Source organism: Perognathus longimembris, chromosome 2 (assembly GCF_023159225.1).
Source record: "Perognathus longimembris pacificus isolate PPM17 chromosome 2, ASM2315922v1, whole genome shotgun sequence".
Lineage (NCBI taxonomy): Eukaryota > Metazoa > Chordata > Mammalia > Rodentia > Heteromyidae > Perognathus > Perognathus longimembris.
Genome location: NC_063162.1, coordinates 3,914,318 through 3,936,368, shown reverse-complemented (window position 1 = coordinate 3,936,368; position 22,051 = coordinate 3,914,318).

The window sequence follows — 22,051 nt, the reverse complement described above, 5'->3', positions numbered from 1 at the left end:
CAAGAGCAGAGCTTCCGGCAAAGCCTGCCTTGCCTTGTTTTCCTCAGTCTCCACTCCATTTCCTCTCAGTTCCAGAATGCCGTCACTCCACTTTCTACCTGGCCTGCCCATCCACCCCAGACTCCTGGTCTCGTTGAGTCACTGAAATCCCAGAGCCTGGGGAGAGGAAGTTTCCGGATGCTTGCAGCCTGCCCAAGAACGCAGAGCGTGCAGGGCTGGGTGTCCATGACACTTGACGGAGGAACCGTTTCAGTAAGAACAAGAGAGTGCTAGTCTGATAAAAGAAATTAAAGCGTGTGTTCCCAGACCAATTCATCTTGATGAAGCAAGATTCAGCCTGGAAACTGAGAGTAGCTCAACACAGAAATCACAAATAGACTGAAAAACCTAATAGATAAAGATCTACTTATGTTATCCTAGTTTGTGTGGAAATAAATTGGCACAGTCCTTGGGGAAAGTAAATTGGCAATACATATTAAGAAGCATAAAAATGCACATCAGCTTTCCCCATTGATCTCACTTTCAAGACTTTCCCCTTAGGGACACAGTGGAAGGCAGGCACGCTGCTCTCTATCCTGGCTGTAAGCCCCTCTGTGGCACTTTTGTCCACAGATGTGAGCTCAGTTTCACCCCAAAGCTGCTGACTCTGAAATAAACACCTCCAGCTTTGCCTTCAGAGCCTGTCCCAAACTTTATAACTGGTTGAGAAATTTCTTCCCCAATGAGCTCTTTCTAAGTCATGACATCTAAGTCACGACTATTTGCAAATGCAGTTACATTCTCGGGTCCTGGGGATTAGGATATCAGAAGAGGCGATATTGATTCAATTTACAACCCCATTTTATTCTAAAGCACCATCTATGAGTCCACCGAATGTTTTCCCCTTAAAACGTTTTTGCATCTTGGTCCAGCTACTAAACTCCCAGCTGCTGTGTTATGTAACATGGAGGATCACTTGCTACACTGAAGACTGACTAACGTAACATATGGGACTATTTCAACCGGAGGAATCTAAGAACACATTGGTCATGTGATGTCTCATCTGCACAGGTGAGAACTCAGCCATGTTTCCCCCACCCCAGGACTGTATCAGACACGTGCTCACCAAGATTCCATAAACTAGAATGTTCTGAAGACATTCCCCCAGCTTTATCCAAAACCAATACTGTCCTCTCTCGCACCTCGGTGGCCCCCTTATAGCAAAAGTACAGAAGAGGATTTTCTGGTGTGAGGTCATCCAGTTGTGTGAACTCAGTCAGGTTTTTGTGTCATAGCAGCACTGAGTTCTACAGAACGCTTTGAGGCCCCAGAGTCATCAACATTGTATACGTGAGTGCAACTGGGTCTTCACGCAGGAAACGGGGACACAGGGTGCACCCCAAGAACTGGGGACACAGGGAGCATTCTAACAAACACTAGTTGGGACAACAATATGAACATTAATCCTTCGATCAATGGTTGAGCTTCTGATGATTTTCTGCCTTGAAGGGAAGGAAAAAGCAGCTACAAGAAGAAACCCAAATATCATCTGTGTTCACCTCTGATTATCTTTTAGTGAGGTTTGTGTGTGTGCGCACACATGTAGTTAAGAGCAGTTGTCAGTAAAGTTCTCTGCCTGCAAGATCAGAAAATCAACACTCTTGTTGATGTCCTGGAGACATTATTTCTTGGTTTAAATGTTTCAGACTGCCTCCCACATAGACCTCAGACATCTTCACATAATCACTCCTTGGGCACCAAGCGCTGTTGTGGCGTTGGCGTGAGTTAGCTGATGGGTGTAGTAAATGAGGGAAGACCCACATGTTAGAGGGCCTCTGGAAGCCAGGAATCAGGGTGAAGAGGATGTTCCAACAGCGGCAGACACCCATGAGACGTCGGGAAGCAGAAGACAGGAAGAATGTACTCTTGGCTCTGCCCTGTGCGCACGCTCATTGTCGGGCCAGGTTGTAGAGAAGCCAGTCTTCAAAGACAGAGGCTGCTGGGGCAGCAGCGTCTTCCTGCTCCCTTCCCTTAGCCACAAGGGTGTTCTCTTCTTGAACATAGTAATTCCTGTGCGTCTTCTGAATCTTCCTTTTCAGCCTTTGCAGCATCTGGGAAAGCACTCAGTTCCTATATGAAAATCCTTTCTGCTTAAACTACCTTTGACTCTTGAAGTTACAGGTGGCAAACAAGACAATATTGTTGCCCTCTTGGAGTTTGTAATCAGTTCTAACAAATTTAGAGATGGGAAATAACTAAATACCTCCAAATGGAGGAGGTATGTTAGAAAATACAAGGAATTAACCCTTAGGAGACAATTTTTGAGATATTTTGCTGACACTAGAATTTGTGAAAGTGAAGAGAAAACAGAAAAATCGTGTCATTTGCTAAAATATTGATCTAATAGGCATAGACACGGAGGTGCATCATGTTTAACTGCAATGCAAAGTTTTATACATGGTTAAATATTAACAAACAATGAAAACTAATTCTTTTTCAAGAGTAGAAATACAAGTGAAGTCCTTGGCCCTGTGAAGATGATATGAAATGGGATACAAATGAATTAGAGAAATATTTAGAATTTATAGTAGGTTTCATAAGAAAGTCATTAATTGCCTGGAAGAAGAATCAGGCTTAAATGACTTCTAACTTAATTTAAAAGTTATGCTAATGACACATTGAGTGCAATATGTTGCATTCCAGAGATGCCATGGTGCTTCTGCAGTCTGTCTATGCACTGAACTGTACTTAGTTTACTCGTGCAGTCAGCAAAGGTATGTTCCAGATGCTCTTCCTGCCGAGCGCTGACCTCCTCCCACCAACCCCCTGAGCCGCTCAGCCCTCCCCGAGCAGACGGAGAACACGGAGTCCAGGACGCCAAGGGGTTTCCCGACCCTCGGCTAGCTGCACTGTGGCACACTGGGAGTTAAGGCCCGCAGGTCCCAGCACCTTCTGTCTCTCTGAAAAAGTAAACAAAGACTCAACCTGTTCCCGTGGATTTGAGGTGCGAGCTGCGATCCCTTCCCACGGGCAAGGGCTGGGAACATCGCTCCACTTATGAAATGTGGGATCTGCAATATTGGAAGAGGCTGAAGAAATAGGACACAAGAAAAAGGAGAGGGAAAAAAAATGAGAGAGGAGTCAATGAAACAAACAAACAAAAAAAAACAACAGGTTCACCAACGGAAAAAAATTAGATGTGCCTAATTTCTCATTTGCTGTTTTGCTTGTTTTTGACAAGAGGGTGGAAAACAAACTGCAGATAGGTTCAGGGTATCAACATACGTTACAACTTTTAAAGCCCTGTGGCTTTATTCTCTTTGAGAGCTGTGGGGAGAGGGTAGGGTATTCCTCCCCCTTGGAAATGGGAGAGTGTACCGTCTCTTGTGCCCAAATGAAAATACAGGAACATTTTGGATCCCAGGGATTCAGAGGTCTTCTGGTCGGGCTACCCTCGTTTAGTGCCCTTGCTCTGCTGCCCAACGCGGAGGGTTCCAGGCAGGTCCTGCTTACCAGTGCTAATGAACGCAGCGCCCTCTGGACTAAGCAGAGTCAATTGCCCTGGGTGTTTTCCTAGGGCCTATGGCTCGGCCTTGACCGTCCTGGCTTGAGTTAACAGTAGCACAGGGCCTCCCCTTGCCCCCAGGAAGCAATGCCCTGTTCCTTCACCACCACCACCCAGCCTCCATCAGCCAGCCTGCAGAACAGGAAGCCAGACCTCCGTGCAGGAGGAGGGGCTGGGCTCGAGTGTGGTAGAGCACTTGCCCAGCACTACAAAAATAACACCCAGTAATAAACAAAGAGCACAGCCCAGCAGACCGCAGGCATCGATCCAGTTACCCTCCAGAGTGTGGAAACACAGATCATCAGCTAGCTCAGCCTGTGGAATTGTTTTGCTTGACCCCACCCTACGACTCTAATTTGACATTCAAAAGAGTTATTCCTTTTTGAAGAAAATTAAGACATTTCACACACATGTGGTTTTTCTGGCTTCTTTGGACCCAGACTCCCTTGAGGCAGAGATATCCTAGGGCTGGTTTGTGGCTGTCTGCCCTGATTTGCCAAGTCACAGAACTCCACGCTGCCTTTCTGAGGTGGAAATGGAGGGTTGGCATCTATCTGGCCTCATTCCCTTCTCTCCATCATCTGCCAGATTTGGTTTGGCACTGGCGTCTGAGGCCTCTCTTCACGAGCCCCCCGAACTCCTTTCTACCTGCAGTCTCTGTGGGACGCTGTCAATGAGTGATCCGAAAGACCGACGCGCGGTCCCCTCGGGCGGTGTTCACATACGGGGGGCTCCCCGCCCACACCTCAGAAGCCCTTGTGCTTCCAACACCTCAGGCATCAATCACCCCCACATCCCTCTTGTTCCTGTAAACTATACCTGCTAAACTTTAAATCTCTTAAAATTAGACTTCCTCCCTCTCTCTTAGGCGTTGGCATTTCTTGAAATCTTTTAATTACTGAAAGCTGGTCCAAGCTGTCAGTGACAACCAGAAAATGTCCCTGTGTCTCACTGCCAGCCACGCTAGGGCAGGTTCCATATGTCAAGAAAATTCCCCCGGCCTGCCAAGGTGCTCTTCCTCAGACTTGCGGGTCTTATACAAAGGCCAGAGAGTCAGTGAGCCCGGAAATTAGGCTTCTCTCTCTCCCTTGGAAATCATTTGCCATACTCAGCATCGAGGCAGGCTGACATGGAGATAGGATGTTCCTGTTTATGAATTTCTGCATCCATAATTTCAGCCCTTCGCCACGGTGGCCAGTCTCCTGAGAGCTCTAAATGCCAGCCTGGCATTCACTCAGAGAACCGGGGGAAGGTGGAGAGGGTAGAGTTGTCACCACTCTGGCAAAACTGATTTGGGGGTTGCTGCTAGAGAGAGAAGAAAGGTTCTGTGGAACATCGCAAATATATTCTGCCTTGTGTAAAAACATTTTTCTGGCAAGTAATGTCCTTGACTTTTTTCCCCTTCCCAAATGCCCAGGAGTATAATACGTCTTTGCGGCTTGATCTTAGTGATGCAGCATGTGGTAAAATATGAGCTAAAAGGTGTAATTCCAAAGTGCACAGCCGGCAAGGCCTTCCTTCTGCCCAAGGAATTTATTTGGTGGTTGTCCAGCTCAAGTCTTGCTTCAGATGAGTCTATAACCCACAGTTCTGACAAGGAATTCAAAACAAAAGGGAAATTGAATCACATTAAATGTGCATGAAATGGAGAACATGTTTACTTACTGCACCAAAAAACATCCAATGAGAGCAGTGGACCTATAGTGCTAGAATTTTTATGTATTACTGTCTTTTAGATTCACAGTACTGACCACCTCTATAAATATACAGTAGAAACAAGCCAACTTTTAAATTTACCAGTCTGTTCCCAGGAATCATTCTTACTTGATAATGGTAGGTAAGACCATTGTTTTTAAGTACAGAAAGTAGCAAGCTTAAAAATACTGGCTTCAACTCTGGCAATATATTAGATCAACCTGTTTCTGAAGACTTTCTTTCCTTAAAAAAAAAAGTATAAACTATGGTGTGGATTCATTGCAAATAAAAATGCTCATGGTATAAATTTTATCTGCTGAAGTTATCGGTAACACTTGGGCTAAAAGTGATTTATTTCTGTTTTGCCTCTTCAGATCTTGCTTCAGCTTCTCGGTTATATATTTGCCTTCAGCAAATTGCTGGATTTTGAGGATAAGAAGTGCATGGTTACTTCTGGGGGGGTGGGGAGAAGCTTCCAGAAACAGTACAAAATTCAAGCCTGCCGCCTTAGTCACATTCTCAAAAAAAAAAAACTGTCCCAGCCCCTCTCCCTTTAAAGAAAGGGAATTAAACACAAGCCACCAGCCAGGTGAAATTGAAATCCAAGATGGCTGGGCCTGCTCTGCCATCTTTATCCACTGTTACTGGAAAACCAGAGTGGCCGGCCGCTTTCCTCTTATCCTCATCCACCTTTCCCCACTCTGGAATGAGTTCCTTGAGCTTTTCTCCAGTTGCACAGTATCAACATCCCTGCTTCCCCAAAGAAAGAAACTTTACCCTTTAGGAGAACTCGATGATGTACTTCTTTTCACATTTCTCTCCCTTTAAGGAATGACTTATTTGACGGAGGTCTCCCGGTCTCTTACGGGGTAGACCACAAGGAGAACTGCCTTTTGCCATTATGAAGTTGGACGGCTTTGGGGGAGTACAAGAGAGTGAATAATGGCCGTCCCCGTGGGGCCACAGCAAGGTCCCGTTTGCCGGATGCCAGCGGAAGCCAGGAGCTCTTGTCTGGGGAAGGGCAGGGGTGGACTGAGTCCTTGCCAGTCACCTGGTGAGCCTCCATAGCAATCTGGGATGTTCTTTGTAAAATGAACACTTATTCACTATTAAAGGTTGGACGTTTGACAAGAGAGTCAATAAGTCTAGGAGCCATTTCTATATTGAAGAAAGCATTGGAGAAAGTTACCATTTACTATGTCACAAGTAAATTGGTATCTGTGTAAGCAAACAAGATACGTGCTTTTTACTTTGCTTTTTTTTGTTAGTTACCCTTGAGTAGTTGCACAAAGGAGTTGCCACGTAACGAAGCAGTTTGAGACTGCAGTGGCTGAGCCTCTCTTCCACTCTGTTCGGATGTTTCAAATGGGTTTCCACAGTGTTAGTGGGTAGAAAGCTCTCCTTCACATTGGAAGTTGCTTTGGGGAGGACGGGCTGTGGACTGAGCTTGTCCCGCCTGGGCTGCCTGTTTCCCAGGGAGACCCCAGAGCTGGTGTATCCGACCCTCAGCCAGCCCCACCCATGAACTGCCCTTAGCATCAGAGTTCACCAAGATCAAAGGAAACCGCGCCAGGAGAATCATTAGCACCTTGCTAAGTGCTTGGTACTAGAGTTCATCTCGACCGACCTGTGGGGGACAGTCGTAGAAGCTGCACAAAGAGCTTTGCCCTCTCTGGTCCTGGAGGGACGCTCGGGGCACAGAGACCCGCCAGCCTCCATCCCCGATGTCAACAGCACCTCTAGGACCTAGGTAGAATGACAGAGGCCTTTTTAAAGGGATGTTTGCTTGTCATTTTAGGTCTAATAATAACATCAATAATTATTCACAGTGGATAAAGGTAATCAGGATGCCAGCTGATTGCGGGCAATCTCAGGAAGCGCTCATCAAGACCATGGCATGAGCGGGATCGGCGTGCTCAGGGCATCGGCACCAAGGCCGCTCGACTGCACAGGGTTCTCCTGGGGGCCGGGAAGGAGGGCGAGGCTGGAGGAGCAGACGCCGTCCGCACTCAGCTCCCGCTGTTGTGCCGGCCGGGCCCGCTCCGCTCTCAAAACCTGGACGTCCTGAGCAGATGGGTCTGTATACCTGCTTCTCTCATTCATTAATTCCTCTGGCACTTAGCAGGCCTCTGGGCTCATTCAAGGGTCCCCTGGTGTGTGTTGGGAAGGAGTGAACCACACACGGCACTTGTCCGGTCCCGGGGGGCACACGCAGAGCACACACGCGGCCCACACAAGCAAATGCACGGGTGTGGATTACAGGACAGGCCCGGGGGTGGGGGTGGGGGGTGGGGGGCGGGGGGAATCGCTCGGCAGTGAGTTCAGAGGGGAGGAGACGAGGCCGCTTCCTAAGGGGCTGGCGCCTTGGTGGCATGTTTCGGCCTGGGAGAAGAGCACCAGGGGTCTAGCGGGGCCATCACCCCGGGGGTCAGAGGTAGCCGGTGGGTCCTGTGGATACGGCCATTGCATAAGAAGAAGCAACTTGAGAGTCTCGAGTGGGAGCATGAGGTGATTCGAACTGCAGTTTGGAAACACGCGCCAATGAGTGGGCCAGCCGGGGTGGGCCAGCGTGGAGACCGCCAGGTGACAGAGCCGTCACAGACGTTTGCCATCCTCTCCGTCCCAGCCTCCGTGGAGGTCACCAGAAGCCGCGGGGCCATGTCGTGCAACACACTGCCCAGCCCTGCACCCACCACACTGGCTTCTCCCCCAGGAATGCCGGTGGCATCAGAGCAGCCCAGGCCCCAGGGCCATGGACGCTCTTCTTGTCTCCCAGCACCAATCGCCAGATTCCTTTGCCAGCTGTTGGCTGAACCCAGGGAAGGAAGAAGATCCCTGGTCCCCTGGGCGACACCAAAGTCCACCTATCTCCAGCCTGCCCACCAACCAGACGGGTTTCCAGGTTATCTTCACAGGAGAATGTGATGTGAAGACCTGGAAGGGCAAAGCGTAAACGCTCAGAAAGCAGGCTTGGCGTTTAAACGGAGGTGATGAGCGTGGTCAAAACGTAGCGCCGGGAAAGATCACTGCTTTCAACCTCTCCTATTGCTTCCCCTCCTAGTTCTTATGTATTCTGAAGAGGAAAAATCCTCCAGTTGTTATGTATTTGCAAAGGTCTCCGATTTTTCTTTTTGGAAATTATGTTGAAGGGGTTGGGGATATAGCCGTCATCATGCACAAATGCAAACGCTTGAATTTCGTCCACAAAAATAAAAATGGAAGCTGCGCATTGGTGGCTCATGTCTGCAATCTTAGCTACTAAGATCTAAGGATCAGAGTTCAAAGCCAGCCCCCCGAGGTAGGAAAGTCCATGAGATTCATTATCTCAAATCAACCATCAGAAAACCAGAAGTGGAGCTGTGGCTCAAAGTGGTAGAACACTAGCCTTGTGCAAAAGAGTTCAAGGACAGCACCCAGGTCCTAAGTTCAAACCCCACAGTGGACAAAAAAATAAATAAATAAAAAGAAAGAAAGAAAAAAGAAAAAAGGAAGAAGAAAGGGAAGGGGTTGAGTAGGGAACGGAAGGGAAGGAGGTAAGGAAAAAGGAAAAAGGAATATTTTGTTTCTGTTATGGGTAGATGGATGGATGGATTAGTCAGGAACAATCTACATCATCATTGCTTAAGGCAGTGATTTAGTGTATACTTTTTTCTGTTTAACATATTTTAATTATTTTAAAGGAATTGTACAAAGGAGTTGCCATTCGACAAAGCAGTTTATGAATACAACGCATCTGATCATTGCCACCCCTTTCAATCTTTTCTTTGGCTCATAATTTTTTTTTAATCTTAAAATATTAGAACATAAACTCCTAAACTTGTTGCAGTGATTTATATTCTGACCAGTCACAGTTTGGGTTTTAGTTTTCACATGTAGGCTAACATTAAGCATTGTTTAATTTTTAATAATCAGGTAGATGGGAAAAGTGGCATGCCATTATATTTATTTGCATTTCTTTAATTATGTATAAGATTTTCTTAGATTAATTACTCAGTAGGTTTTCTGTACCCTGACAGTCATGGCTTTTCAGTCCTTTGGATTTCCTGTTCAGTGGTTTGTCTGTCTTTCATTTATTTTATGAGCTCTTTATACATTAAGGAAGTGAACCCTTTGTCATTCCAGTCACAAACTTTAGGTATATTTTCCTTGCTGAAATTTTGATTTTTATGTATAATAAACCTTCCCAGTTTTCTTTTATGAGTTTAGCTCAGTGCTTAAAAAGTCTTTCCACATTATACGATTACAAATAAGTTCTCACATGTGGATTTGTTTTATTCTTTTAGAGACTTACTCATTTATTTCTATTTTATTATGCTTTCTTTCTCAACATGCCTAGAATTATGATGTAAGAGGTAAATAAATTTCCCTGTTTCTCTCCAAAGGCCAATCTATAATTTTGCTTTACATTTTAATAAACAATCTTTGCCCCATTCATGTGGAGTACTTATCTATACTATATTATGAATCGCCTTTTGAGTTCAATCCATTTAATAACGTGTTGCTGTGCTTCCCTGAGCTCTCTTTAGCACCAACCAAACCATTTCCATTATTGGGGCTTTATTTAATATCTCCTGGAACTGGATTTCCAGAGCAATGCTTTCAATGGATGACATTAACAATCCCCTTCCATGACTTTTTCTCCAGGTTTCTCCTGGATTGTGGATGTGATCGAGTGCGTGGGCAGTGAGCGCCAGCTCTCGGCTGGCCCTGCTTCACGTGGGGGCCAGGCTGTCCCCGGCCTTCACCATGCCCTGCCCCGCAAAGTTTTCTCAGAGCTACGTACCTTGTAAGAGGTTGTAGCATTTTTAGTGGAAGAACACACTTTGTTGTACTCAGGCAATTACCACCTTCGCTACTTAGCATCAACGGCATTGTCCTGAGTCCAGATTTTAAGTGTAACAAACATAAGTCTAATACAATATCAAAATGTTTCTGGACTATATTTTTACTGTAAGTGATCATGGTCAAAACTCAATAGGAAGTCACTTAATGTTACAAACATTAGTTTGCTCATTAAGTAAGCGAATGTGACAAATGTTCTACCAACCTATGCATCAAACTAAAATGTGACTAGAGACTGAATCACAGAGGGAAAACCTTTAGCAAAGAATGCAGACCTATAAATAGCCCTGCACTGTGCGTGCATGTAGGAGTCTTGGTTGGATTCAACACAAGATGTTTGTTTGCTGGCTGACGTTTGCTAAGATGTGAAAGTATTCACACCTGAAACTTCAACTTGGAGGTGCAGACACTTGGCTCGATAGTTACAAACAGTCACAGAACTCTAATTTCTAATGAAACTACTTGTTGGCAGGATATGCTAAGCCACGAAAGCTAAAGGAATTACAGATCAAACAAAAATCAATAAAAGCACAGTTTAAGTCTGTAGGGGATAAGAACCATTTTTCCTGTTGATATTTAGTATTTTTAATTTACCTTCCAACTTCGCCTCCAGAGAGCATGAGACAGGGTTCCAACTCCTGCCAACAGCAGCAAGTCAACCAATCCACTCCTGCAAAATGACAGATGATTGAGGGATCATTTTTAAAAAATGCAATGTAAAGGAAAAGACATACTCTTTTGGAAAGCTTTATCTGCACACATTTTGATACATATGCAAGAGTGTGTTGATGGGAATGTGTGCATGTACTTACATGACTGGAAGTTAATAAACAGATATAGTCATGTTTGTCGTAAGGTTTACCAAATAGTGCATTTTAAGATGGCTCTGTGCATTTCACTTTATTTCCTCCGCTGAAAGGCGCCTCCACCACCATCTTAAAATATCACTTGCTGTTGTTTGGTCCATGTGGTCACCCTGTTGGAATAAAGCCGCACGGAGATAAAGTTTGATCATGGTAGAAGAACCCTTCCACGTATGTGGCATTCTCTTCTTCAACATTTCGCTCAAGAATGGAATGAATACAACGACCTCCTCCACGTGTCAGTGCTGATGTGGGGGGGGGGCTGTCTGTGCTGCTCTGGCCCTGAGGAGGGACATGAGTTCTCCTGCCTGGCAGAGTCCAGGCTGACCACCAGGGAGTTCCGGCATGGACAGAAGCGGGTGCTGGTGGCCAGGCAGTATGGGATGGGGGTGAGGGCTGGGGTGGGGGGGGAGGACTCCCAAGGAGGGTGCTGCCGGTGAGGCCAAAGCCCACTTCCTAGAAGCTACACAACGCGTGTGACCTCGAGGAAGCTGATTGGTCCTAGCTGCCCGCTGTCTGCCGGGCACCTGGGCTGCAGAAGGGGCCTCGCCCGGCCCGCCGCGCCCGGGCAGTGCGTGCTAATTCCAGTCGTTGACTGCGCACGTATCCTCGTGCGTCATCCCGTGACGCTTCCCAAATGAGAACTCTGCCACTGCCACTGACGGATTTTACCACCATCCTTTGCAGAGGCATCCATCATGCAACGGTTTAGTAGCCGGGAAGAAGGACAACCTGACGAGCCTGAGCCTGAGCACCTGGAGAGGCTCAGAGAGGCCGCGACTCAACTCAATGCAGCCCCAGCCTGCCGCTACCCGCCCAGGGCAGCCTCCATCGGCACGAGGCCGATCTCCCCTCTTACCCAGTTGGTGCATTTCATGACCAGCTTTGACCTGAGCAAAAGAGCCATGGGAAGGAGTCACGAAACTCCGTGGGGAGTGAGTTGTCTTCGAAGCCCATCTTGTCCAGGAAGCACTGTGCAGGAATATGCTCATGGCTCCATTTTCTTAGCTGTCTTCGTTTTCCCAGCGCCCAAGGTGGATGGATGCCGGGTGCACAGTCAGGCCCGGGGCTCCTGTGACATCTGTGACTCCTCACAAGCGAGGCGCACACGGAAACACACACGGAAGCACACCGTTCCTTCAGGTGTGCCCAGTATACATGGTTTCTTGCTTTCCGTTTTCAATGAAACCATGGATTTCTGGATCAGAGCATAATGAATGAACTACAAATCTATGCACCGCTCAAGCAGTTTTAGCACTGCTGTGACTTCCAGATTGTGAGTGCTTTACTTCTAATTCCTATATTTGCATATCTGTTCAAATCCCAGTGATTAAAAAGGAGCTGTCAAGGTTGATGGACCTAAAATTAGACCCGACTGTTCATTTCAAATGTACACATTAATGTGGATGTCTCTACCTCCTGGCTGTTTTTATTTCTTTGAACCTTCCGAGAAGGATGTTTTCTTAGTTAAAGAGAATGGGGAGGGGGTAGAATATGGGGGTCTGAAGGAGACGCCAGCATGTAATTCAATCAGCTCTGAAAGCTACTTCACTCCCAAGTGTGGTCAGGACATTATCAAAACCACTAATTTTAAAGAAGACTACATTTCTACCAACTCAACTTAAATTGTGAACCAGATTTCAGTACATATGAAAACAGTAATAATCTCTTACACTAAGAAGTATTATTCTTGGGTTTCTTTCATGTGACTTATCTATTTAAAAAAAATTAACCAACCTGTTAACAAGTTGGATAAGAAATGTGCTTCCCTTAGGTATGAAATTGTAACCCGTCTGTACATCACTTTGACAATAAAGAAGAAAAGAACGTAACCGTATCTTCGAAACTGTAAGATGCCTTCTGCTTACGATATCTTTCACAACAATATCACATAGAAAAGTTACTGTAAGAAGTGCTTTTTAGGACCTTTTTGTTTGTTCTGTTTGAAAAATGGCTAATTCTGGCTCACTGCTGCGATGGTTCCATGCTTGAAATCCTAGTGACTTGGGAGACAGAAATTGGGAGAATCGAGGTTCAACTCAGGCAAAAAAATTGTGAGCCAATCTCCCCCCTCCTCTCAACCAAGCTTTGTATGAAGCTGCATGCGAGGATACACAACTGTCATCGCAGCTGTGATGCAAATGAAAATAGGAGGGTCATAGCCCACGCCAAGCAAGGGGATCAATGAAAGGCCCTGTCTACAAAGTAACTACGACCAAAAGGGCTGTGGGCGTGGCTTCCGTGGTGCAACATCTGCCTAGCCAGCACAAGGCCTTGACTTCAAACGCTAATACTGCTGAAAAAGAAGATAACGAACTCTGTATTTAGAAAAAAAAAGTGCATCTGTGTCCCTCTGTAAAATGCAGAATGAAGAAATCGCACTCTATCAATAAAGAGCTTTTTTTTTAAAAAAAAATAGCTTTGTTTTGTCAGAGTGGGCCCAGCGCCGAGGGGCAGAGGTGGGGTTCGTGCAGCCATGGCTGTGTGTGCGTGTCCATCCTCCCTCAGATACAGTCAGAGCCACGAGGATCAGTCTGGTTCCGCCAGCTATTCGGTCCGTTCCTGGACAGGAAACACGAGATGGCTGTTGGCTTTTCCCAGTAAGCAGCGGCCGTGGGAAGCGTGGAACGGGTCGCCTCGCCGCGAGCAGAGGCTCAGCCTGTGACCTTCTCTCTGAGAAATGACCCTCTTACCGACTCACGCGTCACCCGTGCTTGCTGCGGAGGCTGGGGACTGAGCCGCAGTGGCTGCTGGTGACAGTCAAGCCCAGGATGGGAGAGTCACCCTGCGAGGGTTCAAAGCCAGTCGGGCCGTTCACTCCCAGCAGCGCCGGCATCCTGAGTCATTCGTCATTCGGTCACCTCTGGTCTGCAAGGAATGTGCTTAGAACACCAAGCCAGGGCTCCAGGGCAGGTTCTGGTCCCAGGAAATGTCTCGAAAGAATGTTTGAATGATCTGGCTTGGACTTGACGGGCCTCCTGACCGCTTGCCCTTGGTGGGGCTGAGTGAGATGTGTAAAAAGGCTGCCTGCCCCGGGGACACCAGGTTACTTTTTGTTACGTCCTCGTGTCTCCACGCGGGGCGGATCCGCTGCGGGGCCAGGGCCCCCTGTGGAAGAGGACACGGCTTCCGGCTGGCTTGGAACAAGTGCTCCTGGCTCAGGAACAGATTGGGGGACGATGAAGGCAACTAGGGTCCCCCCAAACACGTCACATTATGGAAAGCTTTGTTGGTTCCTAGATGTCGTGGTGGCAAAGTAATACAACCTGAGAATGGAAAGGACCAAGTACACACAAAAGCGGCGATGAGGAAAGGGTCAAGCCCACGGAGGGTTTAAAACCTACAGAAAAGGAGCAGCTGGACTCCCCTATCCTTATCTGTAATGAGCGTTTTTAAATAAGTACTCGGTCGCCATAAAATAAACAACACTTAATTACTAGAACAACTAAACAGATGGCCTCAGGATCACGAGCGAGAAGCACGGAAGGAAGCGGGCGGTGCCTCGCTCATCCGGAGCAGTGGTTAGGTTGCACACACGACCGGTGAGTCACCAGTCCCCGGTCTCTGTACCCCGGGCGCCACAGCCTCGAGTCCAGGCAGGAGACTGAGACACTGCGTCTGCAGCCGGCTGGCACCGTCCTCCTCTAGACTGACGCTCAGAAACCACCGCAAAGGGCTCCCTGCCCTCTGCAACTGTATACACACACACACACACACTCACACACACATACACTCACACGCACAAACACATACACCCACTCACACACATACTCACGTGCATACACACATACATGCATACACAATATACACACTGACATGCCCACACATATACACATTCACAAATATATTCACATCCATATGCACATATACACACATATACACACTTACACACATACACACTCACACACATATCCACTCACACATACACACATGCATACATATGCTCATACACATACTCTCACACATATACACTTACACACTCACAAATACACACATACACACTCACACATACACACTCACATTGCTTCTCACCAACCTTATTATCTTCTCTGTCTTAACTGTGACTGATCAGTCCATAACCAATAATCAAGTCACTTTTAATGATGGACTCCCCTGGGAAACTTAAAGACCAAAATGGTTAAAACATTAAAAAGTAAAATACAAAATGAACTTGAAAGAAACGGGCAAACCAGGAGACAAAAGGTAATTTCAAAACAGTTAATGTGCTAAAAAGGTAAGAGAAGATTTTGAAACAACCAGGAAACAGTAACGATGTTATTTTAGGAAATGCTTAAAAATATCCATAAAATACTACAAAGAAGAAAAACCAATCAAGAAGATTGGCACATCAAATCGGAGACTTCTCCCAAAAAGAAGAGAGGAAGAGGAAGAAGAAAAGCAGAACGGAAAGGAGAAGAGTGACTGGAGCTAGCGTGTCGGATATCTGACTATTAGGAGCAGTACAAAGAACAAGAGAAAGAAATGGCATGAAATGTTTACAAACAATGCAAGGTAATTGTTCCTGTGCTCAAAGGCCCAGTGTATGTTCAAAGCAACAACAGGTAGAGAGGCCCGGAGTCCTAAATCTTTGGAACTCCAAGGACAAAGGGAAGGCCTCTCACTTCTGTCTCCGTGTGTGTGTGTGCACACATGCGTGTCAGGGCACACAGTGCAGGCCTCTGGCACGTCTGAGGGGGAAAAAAAAAATCACATGGCAACTCAAGATTCCAGATGTGAGAATAGGATCGGACTCCTTGGAAACTTTGAAACTCTAGGGCAATGAAAAACATCTTTAAAATTCTGAGTAGAAATAGTTTTCAATCTTTACATCTCAGCTACTAAGTAGAACTTTCAATCTGTGAAATTCTCAAAATCACGTACTTCTTCTTCACTCTCAGGAAATACAAAGAAACGATGTCACGTAAAAGAAGGGAATCACCCAAGAAAAAGACAGAGGCCGCCCAGTGGGCAAGAAAAGAGAAGAAATAAACGGTCGCCTGACGCCGGCATCCCCAAACTCCTCTCTTCCTGCAGAGCAGGGCCTGGGAGTGGAGGCGAGCTTCGCAGAGACTCCTTCAACACCTGCCAGCACTCATTATCCTGCAACGTAGACCTCAGGAAGAGTGGCACCGAGTAACCCTTCAGCAAGCACTGGGGGCGGAGGAAGACTTAGCCAGTTGTCAGGAGAAGCTATGGAACACTCAGGGACTTAGTAACCAGCCCTTGGGGGGGGAAAAGATTACATAAGAGAAAAGGCAATCATACCATTCTAGCCAGCAATCCAGCGGTGAATGCTTAACAGGAATTTAAATGAAAATTAAGACTATTAAATAGAGGGACTGGGGTTGGTTAGGATAAGGAAAACAAAATCTCATCTCTTTTAAAGCCAGGCAAAGGGGCCTCCAAGGAACAGATTGCGGGGGGCATAGGGGGAGGGGGAGGGGGAAAGCAAGCAAGTTACAATTTCAAGCCCCTTGTACTATTTCAGCACAACCAGTCACATGATCCAGCAAACAAAGCTAATTGCTCCAAAATAAAAGAAATACAAGCACCTGGTGTAGACCCCTGGGAAGCGCAGACTGTCTATCATCTCGGTAGCTTGGTTCCATAGCTCACTCCCCGGAGTCTCCTGTACCATGTAAAACTCCTAAGCCCCTTGTGTGGATGATTCTAAGAAGTAAAATGACTACAGAATTGAAAAGTAGCATATTTAAGTTTATTGCCATCGTTTAAAAATTAATATCAAACTATCTAAAATAGCCACTGAGAGGAAAAGTATGTGTGTTTACAAATTGCTGAGCTCAATGCTGCTGTGCTAAGGGCCGGTGGCGTTGAGACGCCGAGGGGTAACCTCTGACAACGCACCCCCCCAGACCCCCCTGGGTGGCCGTCAGGAAGTGACAGCCCCCAGGGCTCCCTGGCTAGAGGACCAGGGAGCAGCTAACCCCAGCCACACAGCGGGGCCGGGGATGGGGGGGAGGGGCAGACTGCATCCCCATTGTGCTAAAGCTCATCCACGTCTCATTTATTTGGGCAAAAAAATATGCCCCAGAGTGCAGGCTGTGGGTCTGTGTTCAAGTAAAGTCTGCGTTGCGATATGGACCGCTTCCATTCCAAAAAGATGAGCTCTCGATCATGAAAATACTAGAGATATTTTGTTAAATTAGTCACACGATCACATGATCCAACTCACAAATCTGACTGGTAGGTCCAAGGCCAGATCCTTCATCGTGCATTGGGTGCGCTGTGAAAATTCACCAAGCTGGACACTCAATGTGTGGACTTTTCCACATGTGTTAACCTTTATTTTCTGTTTCATGACAAGATATCAAGACTGGGTAATTGATAAAGGAAATTGATAAAGTTTATTTAGCTCCCGGTGAGTGGGTAGGAAGTCCATAACTGGGTGGCCTCATAGTGCAAGAAATAGACCGTGCAATCAAGAAACTATCACAGCCCGGTCCTTGTGGCCCATCATTAGACACAAGAGAGACCTTGTCAAGTGATGCCCACAGACAAGCCTGAGAAAGAAAAGGGGTCCTGAGGCTGTGCTGCCATCAACGGTTGAAGGAGCTGGCAAGGCCAAGGGTAAAGGGGAGCTGGCAAGGTCAAGGGTAAAAGGGAGCTGGCAAGGTCAAGGGTAAAGGGGAGCTGGCAAGGTCAAGGGTAAAGGGGAAGCTGGGCACTGGTGGCTCATGCCTGGCATCCTAGCTACCCAGGAAGCTGAGATCTGAGGATCGTGGTTCAAAGCCAGCCATGGTAGGAATGTCGATGAGACTCATATCTCCAATTAACCACCAGAAAACTGGAAGTGGTGCTGTGACTCAAGTGGTAGAGCGCTAGCCTTGATCTGAAGAGCTCAGGGACAGCGCCCAGGCCCAGAGTTCAGGCCCCACAACCAACAAAAAAGAAGAAGAGTAAAGGAGAGCTGTTGAAGTCAAGGATACAGGGGAGCTGTCAAGGTCAAGGATACAGGGGAGCTGTCAAGGTCAAGGTGGAGAAGCCTCCTCTTTCTCCTGAGGAGCCAAGCCTAGAGTTCACGTGTTTGGTCTTTCCAAGTAAGCCTCTGACAAGGGACAGGCAGAGTGAAACGAAGCCCTGAGACTTCCTACGCCCCGCTGGTCTCCAGGTAAGCGAGACACAGCGGCTGGTCTCTGGAACTGCGGGAGAGCCTCAGCTGGGCTGGGGCACTCACCCCCAAAGCACCATGCACCGAGGCAGTGTCACGCTTTTCCTGCAGGTAATTTGTTTTTTGCTTTGTTTTGTTTGTTTGGGTGCCAAAACATGGGAAACACCAAGACCCCAGCAAAGCAAGGAACAGCAAGCACTCACCAAACTCGCAGACAGTCACAGCCAGACGCCGGCGGCTCGCATCTGTCATCCCAGCTACTCAGGAGGCTGCAATCTGAGGATCAAAGTTCAAAGCCAGCTTGGGCAGGACAGTCCTTGTGAGACTCTTATCCCCCAATTAACCGCACCCAAATCGTAAGTGGAGCTGTGGCTCAAGCCTTGAGCAAAGGAGCTCAGCGACAGTCCCTGGGCCCCACGTTCAAGCCCTACAACTGACAAAAGGGGGGAAAAAATAATCAGTCATTGTTTCCTTAGGAAAACAGAAGCTGCTCCAAGTACCGCAGACCGACATTAAGATACAACAGTGTAAGTAGCCAGGTGGCAATCCACTGATCCTGCCTTGCAGAGAGCTGCCATGTCTTCTCTGGGTGCCAGCAGCCCTGAGTGCCTGCGGCCAGGGCCACGCAGACAGGAATCCCCCGCCCCCTCCCCCCCCCCAGTCTTCTGGGGCTGCTGCCCCTCCACCCCTGCAGAAAGACCCTGCCAGCCGCCCCCCTGCAGGCCCCCAGCAGCACGCAGCTCCCTCGCCCCCTGCTGGCCCGGCAGGGACCCAGCACCCTGCCCTGCCTGAACAAAGCGCCGGAGTGCGTGCTGCCCACCGACGCATTTCATGGGATTCCAGCTGCTTCCAGAAGTTTCCATGCCAGCAGAACAAAAGGGCTTGTTCAAAGGCCTAGGAAGGCAGACGTCGAAAAGAGGGCCGCCACCGTGTTGAATCACCAGCAGCCTCTGGAACCACCGTGTTGAACACGTGTTAACAGCTGAACTGAGCACGATTTCTATTTAACAAGTGCACGTATCTCTCAGCCAGGGGTCTTCCGTGAAGTAAAACACTCGACGTGCATAAAATACTTCCATAATATCGTCCAAGAGGTAGGGTCACGCCTTACAGAGGAGACAGGCTCCAGAGAGGAGGAAGGACCGCAGGGCACACCCGGAGCAGCGCTGCGAGGACTTAGAGGCCTTCCCCACCCTCCCTGGCCCTCCTTGGAGAGTGCTCTGAGGTCAGAGAGGCACCGGCGGGCAGGGAGGACCCGGGATCCCACCCGCTCCTCGGGCGGTCAGCACGGCTGGGCCCGCTGCCCAGCACTGCCCTGGACGGAGCGGTCAGCCTGGAGCCCGGAACTCCACCCACTCCACTGTGGGGAGGGGGCTCTGGCCGGGCGTCACCCTGCCATTTGAGTCGTCTCAGCTTCTCAGCGCAATCCTCTCCAGATGTGCAACCAAGCCAGACAGATGTCAGGCCCCTCCCTGCCTGTCGTGGGAGGAGCTGCCAGGCGGTGCATAGCTATCTAGAAGGCAATGGGTGGCATCTGTAAGATTGGAAGGAGGGGGAGCCCCTGCCCTCCTGCCTGCCCTGCAGAGCCAAGGCTGAGCCACTCGGGGGGCGGGGGGGGGGGTGAGCCGCACCTGGAGCAGGGCTGGAGTTTCTGCAGACATTCGGGCGACCTTTACAGCATCCGAGGTGACACCTGAGCCTCTTCAGATGAAGCCCAGCAAGGCCACGGGGCTTGAGCTAGGTGCCATTGATTCCAGAAACATCTCCACATTCTCCCTACAATACGAGCAAGAAGGCCACAGAAATCCAAAGTGTTGTGAAAATGTTCTGTGGAGGTGTATTCCCGGGGGATCTCTGAAAATTCTGGAAAGCTGACATGTCACTATTACACCATGCCATATACGTAATTCGATGTTATAATTTAATGCAATGTATTAAGAAATGCACTATGGATCAAACAACAGTAATATGCTACATTGGGTCATATACAGATATCTAAATCGTCTGGTAAATTACATAATGCAATATTAATGTATCATTAATTTAATACATGGGTAGTTGCCCTTATAACAATGTATCATGTTATAACCAGATGCCCAGCAGTAGGCTGGCATAATAGAAAATGTCCTACGATAACCCACGAGTGACAGCGAGGTTGGGACTCACTCCAGCCGCCAGCGCTCTGCACACCTCTGCTAGGGTCAGGAGGATGAGAAAGGACAGGGAGGCTCCCGCAGGACCCAGAAGCCCACGCAGGCCTTCCTCCTGTCCGCAGCAGCAGACAAGAATTGCATTCCCGGGCTGGGAATATGGCCTAGAGGCAAGAGTGCTCGCCTCGTATACATGAAGCCCTGAGTTCGATTCCCCAGCACCACATATATAGAAAACGGCCAGAAGTGGCGCTGTGGCTCAAGTGGCAGAGTGCTAGCCTTAAGCAAAAAAGAAGCCAGGACAGTGCTCAGCCCCTGAGTTCAAGCCCCAGGACTGGGAAAAAAAAGGGGGAAAAAAAAAAAGAATTGCATTCCCACCTACCGTACCTGTGCAGGCAAGGCTCAGGCTGCACTACGGTGTGTCTTCTAGGAATTTGTTTTTAAATCAATATATGTATCATAAAATCTGTCTTTTAAACGTTTAGCCCAGCTTGGGCACTGGTGGTTCACATCTGTAATCTTAGCTGCTCAGGAGGCTGAGATCTGAGGGGTCACTGTTTGCGGACAGGCTGGGCAAGAAGCGGGGCTTAGAAGTGGCAGAGCACCAGCTGAACATGAGCGAGACCCTGAATTCAAACTCGGGTGCTAGAAAACACACACGCACACACACACACGCGCACACACGCACACACGCAAGCAGACTTCATAATGAAGCAAACCTCTTCTTACAGGAAATCTTTCCCTTGTAAGTGAGCTGCGGAGAAGAACGGAAATGCCCTTGAAATAAATTTCACTCAGAAATATCTCTATTGATGACTCTGACTTTGAACATTTCTCCAGCAAGGGAGGGATGGTGTGTGGTTGGTCTCACCAGTACAAATGGTGCCTTTCTCTTTCTCACCGGAGGCGAGCTGGGGAGCTGGGCTCTGCCTTTGTCCACTAGATGGCAGTAGAGCCCCACAGGCTCTGAGCAGCTCACACACCGCCTGCGACCCAGGTGGACGAGCTCACAACGGCTCCACATCTCAAGGCTGCTGGAACTTGCGGGATTATCATCACGACCAGCAAAGCTCTTCTCTGCTTATTTGCCCCCGATATGCCTGCTGTCCGAAGCTGCAAGGCAGTTCCCACGCATTAATGTTTTTTAACAAGGGCAAATGGGGGCGGGGGTGGTGGTGCTCTGAACTGACCACAGTTCTGCAGCAAGAATCCAGGTTAACTCATCCCGGGTCATACACACACAACCAGGTCTCGAACCTGAGTTATCTGGAAGAGCTTTCTGTCCGCGGAGATGGGGGCCGACACACTGGAGCCCGTCCTTCAAACGTCCTTGCCACATCCCTTAGCACGCAAATGATTCTTCCTAAATTCCCTCACACCTAATCGTTGACGTACACAGGAAAGAAAACGCAAGTCCATTACCAGCCATGCTTTCTCACTGATTCTTGTTTGGTGTTTGTTGTGTCAGACAGGTGCTCTACCATTTGGGCCACACCCCCCCCCAAACTTTTTTTACCTTAGGTTATTTTTTTTCTAATCATTTTTACTTTTTTTCCCTGTCATCCCGAGTCATGATCTTCTTGAATCCCTGCCTTCAAGCTCATAAGGCTGAGTTATATAGCACCTGTGGTTTATTAAGACAAAGGCTTTACTGACAATTGTTCTTCAAATCAGTCAATATAGGAAAAGTCAGGTATTTTGCCTTTCTATTTTTTTTTTTTTTTTGCCAGTCCTGGGGCTTGAACTCAGGGCCTGGGCACTGTCTCTGAGCTTCTTTGTGCTCAAGGCTAGCACTCTAGCACTTGAGCCACAGCGTCACTTCTGGCTT